This window comes from Grammomys surdaster, unplaced genomic scaffold (genome assembly GCF_004785775.1).
Source record: "Grammomys surdaster isolate TR1022 unplaced genomic scaffold, NIH_TR_1.0 126248, whole genome shotgun sequence".
NCBI classification, from domain to species: Eukaryota; Metazoa; Chordata; class Mammalia; order Rodentia; family Muridae; genus Grammomys; species Grammomys surdaster.
In genome coordinates, this window is record NW_021621048.1 from 6,458,549 (window position 1) to 6,468,254 (window position 9,706).

Consider the following 9,706-nt stretch of genomic DNA (forward strand, 5'->3'; position numbering starts at 1 on the left):
CTGGGATTGCAGCTGGACACCACCGTGGTTTCCTAGAATGGTTTCATAGTGAAGCTACTGATGCTGAGCCCTCTTTTCCTCCAGCCGTGGTCCATTCCTCAAGTTCGAGCTTGGGGCCTTGCCCCAAGGGTTTCATGACTTTACTCTGTCTTTTGCTTATTGATCCCCTTGTGCTTCAATTAACATTCCCAGGACCCCATGCTGCTTGACAGCAATAGCTATGGTCAATGGCTTATAACTCCTTATCTGGTTTCTCTCCTAGGCCAGATCACCAGTGATGTGCAGATAACATCAAAGCATGAGGTAGAATCTGTCCAATTGTGAACAGAGGCACAAAAACTGGTATATATTTCAGAGGCTGCCGATTGGGCTGGGATGTATGTGTCACTTGGCAGAGCAGTAGCCTAGCATGAGTGAAGCCCTGGGTTGGATTCCTAGCATCCCATACAGTGAGCATCATAGTGCACAGTGGGGAAGTGAAGACAGAAGAAAAAGAAATTCAAGGTTACCCTTGCTGTATAGGAGTTTGAGCCAGGCTGGGGGATATGAGACCATGTCTTAAAAACAAACAGGGCCTTGGAGATGGCCCAGTGGGTAAGGGCGCCTGATGCTGGGTCAGATGACCTGAGGCTGAGGCTCACATGGTAGAAAGCCAGTCATCTCCACAAAGTTTTCTCTGCATGTGTGCTGTGGCGCACACAAACGCACACAAACACACACACACACACACACACACACACACACACACACACACAATGTAAGAAAAATTAAAAACAAAACCAACCAGATAACCTACTTTTCCAGAAAAATAAAAGCTGGTGTAGGATTTGCATATTTGGGTACAAATCTACTCATGGTGTCCGTTCAGAATGGTCCATGTCCTGCCATCATGCACCTGAGGGAAGAGGGCGACACCGTGGTCTCTAGCGTATCAGTGGCCAAGTGTCAGACATATTGCTTTCTCCACACAGTGAAGCTCTGGTTAAACATCCTGGAATCAAAAGAAGCTGACTACCCTCATATCTCCCCTGGGGTTTGGAATTTACTTCCTTTTGGTTGGTTTTGATGTTTGGTAGTTTAGGCTGGCCTTGAACTCTTTTTTTTTTTTTTTTTTTTTTTTTTTTCCGGTTTTTTCAAAAGGGTTTCTCTGTGTAGCCCTGGCTGTCCTGGAACTCACTCTGTAGACCAGGCTGGCCTCGAACTCAGAAATCCGCCTGCCTCTGCCTCCCAAGTGCTGGGATTAAAGGTGTGCGCCACCACAGCCCGGCTTGGCCTTGAACTCTTACATAGCCAAAGAAGCCCTCAAACATGGCTACCTCCCAGGTACTTGTTTTGAGATTATGGATTCTTGCCACCGTGCCAGGCTTGGATTTAACACTGTATTTTCATTTCTACTCTTACCTCTGCCCTGCCTCCTAACTCTGTGAAGCATTACTGGCTTCTTCACAAAGGGGTGCAGAAGGCTACTCCCCCAATAAAGGTCATCTGTACCTTATGGACATCTCCCGTGTTACGTACAAGGAACTTAGTGAGACATCTGTGGCTAATCACTTGAGCTGATTAGCTTAGGACTAACTTCTCAGAGAATCCCAGATTTTTGATCTTTGTAAATTCCTGCTCCAAAGTCTAAGAGATCTCTCCCTCCCCCCCTCCCCACCTACCCCCCCCCCTCTGCCTACACACAGTGGATGAGCACTGTGAGCAAAATGACCAAAAGTGGGCGATGCAGCTAGAGAGACCTGATGATAGTCAGACTCCAGGCCGCTTATCAGACTAAAGGGACTGAACATTGATAGGACGTGAAAACAGGGGATTAAATGTTGTCGAAGACTTGCACAGTCTAACGATGCTGAAACCCCACATGTTGGGACAATACCTTATACTGAGTCAGCTCGCCTTTATAGGCCTGGCACAAGAACTCCAGCAGGCAGAGAGGCCAGGCCTGGAGGGCACACCACCCCCCAGGAGTGCAGTGCAGACAGGGCATGGCATTCCTGCTTGAGCCGTTCTCACCATTGTCTGCCGCCTTACTGGTCACGACATGTGTGGCACCAGCCCCCTCCTTCTGGCATCCGCTAGAACAACGCTTGCCAGCCCCAGTCTGGATGTGTCTTTCAGCCTGGCTGTAACTTTCCACTCTTGTGGGGGTGTTGCGAGGGTTTACAAGATTGAATTTGACAAATACTCGACGTCAGTTCTTCTAAAGAGGAAAATGGATTTAGCATCCACTAAAATAAAACAAGCGTTAGATAAAAAAAATTACAGGAAGTGGCCTGAGAGATGGCCCAGTGGATACAAAACTGACAGACGGAGCGTGATCCCTGGGGGCAGAAAAAAAGAATCAACTCCCAAAAGCTGTTCTTTTGTGAGTGTATGAGTTCGTGTACACAAGAACCCATATTCGTGCACATACTCATTCACCCAAAATAAGTAAAAATGTAATAAAAAAAGCAAGAAAATGAAATTATGAAGTTTATGGTGCAGCTTCCACTGCTCATTAAAGGAACATCTTTTGCAGCAGATGGAGGCTGCTACAGAGACCCACAGCTGAGCAAAAACCACAAAATAAATGCTCATGGGGGCTCAGCCCCAACTGGGATATCTAGAACACAACTTCTTTGTTTAAATCTAGGGAACATCTCAGAGGAAGGGACAAAAAGATTGAGAGAGCCAGAGGACCAGGACGTCTCCTCCAAGATGGTGACTTCAGGACATGTCAGGGATGCTGCACCCATGAACGCCAATGAAATGGTTGCTTACACAAGACCACGCCAGTCAACGTGCCAAGGTGGATGGGGGAAGTTTTCACAAGGCTCTATACTTAGGAAAAGAGCTACAGGCAGTAAATGGCTGCTGAAAGAGGAAAAGAATCGGGTGTTTCAAGGGATGAGCCCTCTGATGGGGTTCCCAGTCGGCCCTAAACAGCCCTATATGTAGATATAGGCAATAGTAATTTGATTTAATTTGATTGAGTGTGTGCATGTGTGTGTATGTGTGTGTGTAAAACTACTTTCAAATTATAGAAGGGGTCATGGGTTTGAGAGGGTACAGGAGGGACACAGGAGGAAAAGAGAGGGTGAAAAAGATGTAAATACAGTACTCATATAGAAAATTCTCAAATAATTAAAACTGGAAAAAGGAACCATGAGAAGATAAATTAATGTTGTTTTTAAAGGTGTAGTAAGGCTGAGATTGGTTGTGCAGACCTGTAATAGCAGCACTTGGGAAAAGGAAGCAGAAGGCTCAGGCGTTCAAGGCTTCATGATTACATGAAACCTGTCTCAAACAACAAAAACCAAAACCAGGGGTGTCAGCTATGCCAGCATTCCCACTTGAAGAAACATGCTCAAGATAGATGACCCATCAATAGGATCAACTCTGGTATCATTAACTAATACAACTTATTAAAGAGCTGCCGAGTAAGATAATAATAAGTAGCATTCCTAGAGCCAGAAATCAACTGATTCAAATACTTAACAGAAGAGGAAGCATTAATTACATGCACGGGCGTAACACAAATGGCACGAAAGAAGGGATCATAGCTAACAACATGTCTGGTGGACAACATAAAATGTACTTGTTCTTGAACCAAAGCAATTTGTTGATTTGAATCTAAAACAGCAATATGAAAATGAGACTGAATATCACTCTGAGAAAGCAATGCATCTGCACCCTCCCCGAAGGTTCATTCAATGTCTGACAGTGATAAGTAACCATTTTTCAAAACATTCAAGGCGACACAGCAAGTCATAATGAGAACCTGGTGCTTAGTAAGCTCTTGGCTCCATCTCTCTTTTGTCCAAGATGCATTTACTTCTAGGTTTGAGTACTCCCCAACCTTGAGATCTGAATGAGTTCTGACAGCTGACACTTGTTGAGCAACCTGGTTTGCAGAGTTGACGAGGAACACAGTCCTTTTGCGTGCAGATTGAGGTCGCCCCTAATCTGATGGGCCAGCTCTTTGGTGAGCAGAACCTCGATGAACGTCTTCCCTGAGCCAGTGTTCAAGCACACAATGGTGTTATGGTCCAGAGCTGCCTCCAGCAGCTCAACCTGGTATTTTCTTGGCGTATAAACGTTATCATGAATTGCTTCTTGTTGCCATGGCAGTCCAAAGAAAGGACCCATTGGTGAGGAAGCAGGGATCATGAGCTGCAAGCCTGCCACGCTGAGGGGCTGCAAAGCAGGGCTTTTCATCATAACCTCACAGCATGCCCAAGCTTCAGCTCTCGAAATGCTGACTCTAAGTTCTTTCAGAGTTTCCAAGTCTGTATTTATGCATACCCTAGGTAACCTGCAGCACTGGGCACTGCAGGCCTTCCACAACCATCGGACCCTGCTCCAGTGCGGGCATCACAGCCCAGGCCTCCTGGTGCCGCCTGGTTCCAGCAGTCAGCTGTCAGGTTACTCCATTCACCTGGGCCCAGAGCTGCCCTTGGTCCGCATCGCGCTGCGCCCTGACCCCTCTCTTTTCTCCTGGAGCCCACTTCCTTTCCTCTAATGGCCCCCAAGAGTTCCTCTTCCTTAGAAGAAGAAGAATCTCCCAATGTAGATGAAGAAGAGGAAGAAGATCCACATAGGGACTCCTTAGCCAATTCGTTTTCACTGACAAGGGCATCCCTAACCAGTTTCCAAACACCCCAAAACTGAGAATTTTTGTAATTCTTTCATAAATTCTTCAATAACCCTAGCTTCAACAGCGGTTCCCCACAGAGCCAGAAGAGTAGATAGTTGCTTAGCCAGCAACTCCTTACTATGTGCCAAATCCATGGCATTTACTTACCAGAAAACTTACCTTCAGTTCATGCCCAATACATCTCCTATCTTAATGCGCCCCGGAGACGGCCCGTCAGCAATCTTCCTCATCTTTCCAATCTCGGTGGAACCTCCACTTGTCAGCTACGCCAGCATTCCCACTTGAAGAAACATGCCCAAGATAGATGACCCATCAATAGGATCAACTCTGGTATCACTAACTAATACAATCTTACTAAAGACAGGGGCTGAGGATATAGTTCAGTTGCTGCTAGTATCTTCCTAGGACACCCAAAGCCCTGGGTTCAATTCCCAACACCATATAAAGGATACATGGTGGCATACCAGTACTTGGGAGCTGGAAGTGGGAGGATCAGAAGTTCAAGAACAAGGGCTGAGAGTGCAGCTGAGTTAATGGAGTTCTTTCCAGCGCTGCAGAAGCCAGGCACAGTAGCGGAAACCTGTAATCTGAACACTTGCAAAGATAGGTAAGTTAGAAGTTTAAGGTCATTCTCAGTTCTGTAGCGAGTTCCAGGCCAGCCTGGGATGGATAAAACTCAGTCTCAAAACAGCAACAAGGTTCAAGATTATACACACTGTATATAGCAAGTACAGGAGACCCTGTCTCAAAACAAGCTTTTATTTGCTCTTAGCCCAATAAGTCTGATCTAAGCTCTGTAGAAAATGTATTGTTGTTGTTGTTATTTTGTTTGTTTAGACATGGTCTCAGCCCAAGAAACAGGTGTCTAATTTTCCATGCATCAGGTGATAAGCTTATATTCCACGTCCTAAGTCATCATGACCCAACATCACCAGTTTAGGTGGTCCTGGGGGTTGAGCCCAGAGCCTTGTGCATGCCAGGCAGGCACCCTTCAAACTGAGCTGCACCCCTTCCTCCATGGAAGATATTTTAAGGAAGATGCACAAGTTTAGTTCATGCCTTAGGGTGCCAAGTCCTTCTAAGATAGACTTGGGTTTATTTTAGTTCTTAGTCTTTGAGCAGGTAGCAAACTTCTGGAACATTCCACTCTTCCTCTGTGAAATGGTGGCAGCAGATCTTCGCCGTATGGCTGGGAACATGGAGGTAGTATCCGGAAAAGGCTCCAATCCAAGTACCGTTCCTACCATGAAGCATGTGCTTCTTAGAGAGGCTCTTCTCAAAGCATTGGCAGCAGGAGAGGTCGGCAGCAGCAACCAGACAAATTCCTTTAGGGGAAAAAACATGCCAGTGGATTTGCCCTTAAAATAGCCAGAAGCTGGGGTGGCAAGATGGTGCAGCAGGTAAAGGTGCTTGCTGCCAAACATGACGACCTGAGTTCAATCCCCAGAAGAGGAAGGAAAGAACCTGCTCACAAAGGATCTCCTCTGAGCTCTGCATGTGCCTACAGACATGCAGAAATGAATGGATAAACACCATAACATATACCACATATATATACCACATATATATTCCATATATATACCATATACATACCATATATATGTGTGTGTGTGTGTGTGATATATATCACAACATTGAGAAACTGCATCCAAGAACAGATGGGGCAGACTCATCTTGGACTCGGATTGGCATCCCACAGGGCTCATTATACATCCTGGATTAACTTCCTCTGTGTTTTCTTTTTCTTTTTTTTTTTTTTTAGGTCCCCCGATGGGGTGCACCGTTCCTGGAAGTACTGCAATACAAGGTCGATGCGTGGAGTGGACGGAGCAAGCTCCTATTCCAACTCCTACTTCCAAAAATCCATTTAATATATTGTCCTCGGATAGAGGACATATCAGATATTAAACTGATAAGAACAGATACTACACTTGATCTTAGCCAAAAGGCCGAGAAGCGATCCTCTGTGTTTTCACTGAACCTGGCATAGACTCATCTTACTTGATCTATGTATGAAGTGTTTTATTATTGTAAGTGTGACCCGTGCAACATTTCACACATACAGATAAGCCTCATTCTTTGTTTCCTTGCTACTCAAATTTAGCTGCTCGCCTGTGGTTTTTTTTTTTTGTTGTTGTTGTTTTAAGCTGGCAATCCTGAGGGAGGTTAGCACAGAGACCCAGGACCCACACCTGTCTTGGGTGTGCCGGGAATGCAGCTTACACCTCGGCCCTGGGGCTCTGCACACTGGCTAGCAGATGAACCAGATATCTTTCTTTCTTGTGTTTTTGGCTCCTGGCTTTCTCCCGCTTGCTTTCTTCACTCCATCTGCTTTTTTTTTTTTTTTTTTTTTTTTGCTACGTGTAGGGACTAGCTGCAGGAAAGGACTAGACAGCAGCTGGCAAGGCAGAGGGGCTGGCTGGTTTAAAAATATACAACTGTCGCCGGGCGGTGGTGGCGCACGCCTTTAATCCCAGCACTCGGGAGGCAGAGGCAGGCGGATTTCTGAGTTCGAGGCCAGCCTGGTCTACAGAGTGAGTTCCAGGACAGCCCGGGCTATACAGAGAAACCCTGTCTCGAAAAACAAAAAAACAAAAAAACAAACAAAAATATACAACTGTCAGCTGGCCACATGCATCTCACCCAAAGACCTCTGGGAAATGCTGGCTGTCTTCCATGGTCACTAACCACCCCCGACCTCTACCCTTCTGTTGAAGGGCTCGTCTTTCTGTTGAGTGTCTTTTGAGAACAAAAGGATAGCCAGGCAGTGGTGGTGTATGCCTTTAATCCCAGCACTTGGGAAGCAGAGGCAGGCAGATTTCTGAGTTCGAGGCCAGCCTGGTCTACAGAGTGAGTTCCAGAACAGCCAGGGCTACACAGAGAAACCCTGTCTCCAAAAACAACAACAACAACAACAAACAAAAACAAGAACAAAAGTAGAGAGCTAAGAATTTCTGCTTATGGAATAAGATTTCAAATATAAGCCTTGGCTTCTGCGACCTCATAGGGTTATGCTATGCTGATGTGACTAGCTATCCTTCAAATGAAGATACAGTCATGACTGCCATACAGAAATTGAAGTGAACATATCCTAGAGGCTTGGTTTAACTTCATATTGAACACAATTGTAGGGTGCTACAATAACCTCGAAGATATAAAAGTACACACTCATGAAAAGCAATGTTAAAATATATGAATAAATTTACCTGAAATTGTCTTGGTGATGTCCTGATGCCAAATCGTGTTTCTCAAAAATCCCAGGCTTGAAGTTGCAATCCAAAGTTGCATTTCTGAAGTCATACTTCAGATTCTGAAGTTGTACTTCAGAAATGGCTGTACTTGAAACTGGAATCTTGAAGAGGAATTGTATTGTCAGTACAGTGAGGTCTAACCCAACAGAAGCACGGAGATCAGACTGCATATAGCAAGAAGATCCTGAGCAGACACAGGGAGAAGGCCAAGAAGCCAGGCCTGATCTCAGATGTCAAGTCTCTCAGGCCTGGCTCATTCCTAGGGCCTTGCCTGGGCATGTACTCTACCACTGAGCCACACCCTCACCTCCTGAATTTCTAGAGTTTGCCTTGTTTAAAGATTTATTTCATTTGTGTGTGTCTGTATGTCTGTTTCTCTCCCTCCCTCCCTCCCTCCCTCCCTCCCTCCCTCCCTCCCTCCCCACCACCCTTCCCTCTCTCTCTCTCTTTGTGTGTGTGTGTGTGTGTGTGTGTGTGTGTATGCATTCAAGTGTGTGCAGGTACCCACTGAGGCCAGAAGTGGGGTGAAGATTCTCTGGAGTTAGTAGATGTTTTTAAACTCCTTAGGTCTCAAACCACAAGCAAATGGCCGAGGTGTTTATTTAACAGATCACAGTGGACCTGGACCAGGTTCTTCATGCATCCCTCAGTCCCTCGCTGTTACTGGGCCCTCCTGCCTGGCATGTCGCACACTCTACCCTAAACTCTCCAGCCCAGGGAATGGGGCTGCTCTTCCCTGTACACTCCAGTTTGGCTACCCACTCTCTTTGAGCCCCCTGGCTGCTGCTCCTGATCCCCCCTCTCCTTTCTCTCTTCCTCTCCTCTCCTCCACTCCTCAGAGAGCTCAAGGTCATGATCATGTTAGACTCTCCCTGTCTCTGGCTCTGCAAATCCACATTTCTATAATAAAGCAACCATGTTTCATTTTCTTCTCTTCTCCTTCTCCCTCTCCCTCTCCCTCTCCCTCTCCCTCTCCCTCTCCCTCTCCCTCTCCCCCCCCCCCCCCCCGTCCCCCTCCCCCCTCTCTCTGGTGTTACAGGCATCTGAACTCTGATTTCTGAATGAACTCTTAACTGCTGAGTCATCTTTTCATGTTTTGCTTTTGAGATGAGGTCTCATGCAGCTCAGGCTGGCCTCAAATTCCTAGTGTTCTTTCTGCTTTCACTTCCCAGGAGCTAGGATTAGAAACCATCCTAGTTAGCTTTAGCTGTCAACTTGATACAGCCTGAAGTTGTCCGAGAGGAAAGCCAGGATGGTTTATATGTTGGTCTATGGGCATGTCTATGAGGGATTGTCTTGATTGACATTTGGTGTAAGAGGGCCTAGTCCCTTGTGAGCAGAACTATTCCCTGGGCTAGCTGAACATGAGCCTGAGAAAGTCAGCAAGTAGAATCCCTTCATGGTTTCTATTCCAAGTTCCTGTCTAGAGCTCCTGCTCTGATTTCCATCTGTGATGAATTATGCCCTGGAAGGAGAAGCTGAAATAACCAGTTTCTCTCTTAAGTTACTTTTGATCAGATTTTTTTTTTTAAATCACAGCAACAGAATAACTAGGACTCAGGCATGTGCCACCATAGTACCTCCTAACTTACTTAAGCAACCCAGTCCGGGTGGGCTGCTGTGAAAGCCCAGGCTGAACAACACAGAGGCATGTTTGTGGTGAGACTCATTTGTGTTTCTATTAGCTGTCTGCAGCTTTCAGTGCTGTAGAACATCTCCCAAAGAATCAGAGAATCGGATATCCTAGTCAGCTTAGTAAAAAGAAAATATTCCTCCCTCCCTCCCTCTCTCTCTCTCTCTCTCTCTCTCTCTCTCTCTC

At 46.1% G+C, this 9,706-nt stretch overlaps 1 non-coding gene across 1 annotated transcript; it reads right to left on the reverse strand.

Moving 5' to 3' along the window:
• Nucleotides 1-6,406: 6,406 nt before the first annotated feature.
• Nucleotides 6,407-6,597, reverse strand: LOC114613640. Its single transcript, XR_003710210.1, has one exon. It is a non-coding gene; the product is annotated as a U2 spliceosomal RNA (small nuclear RNA).
• Between the last annotated feature and the right edge of the window lie 3,109 nt (nt 6,598-9,706).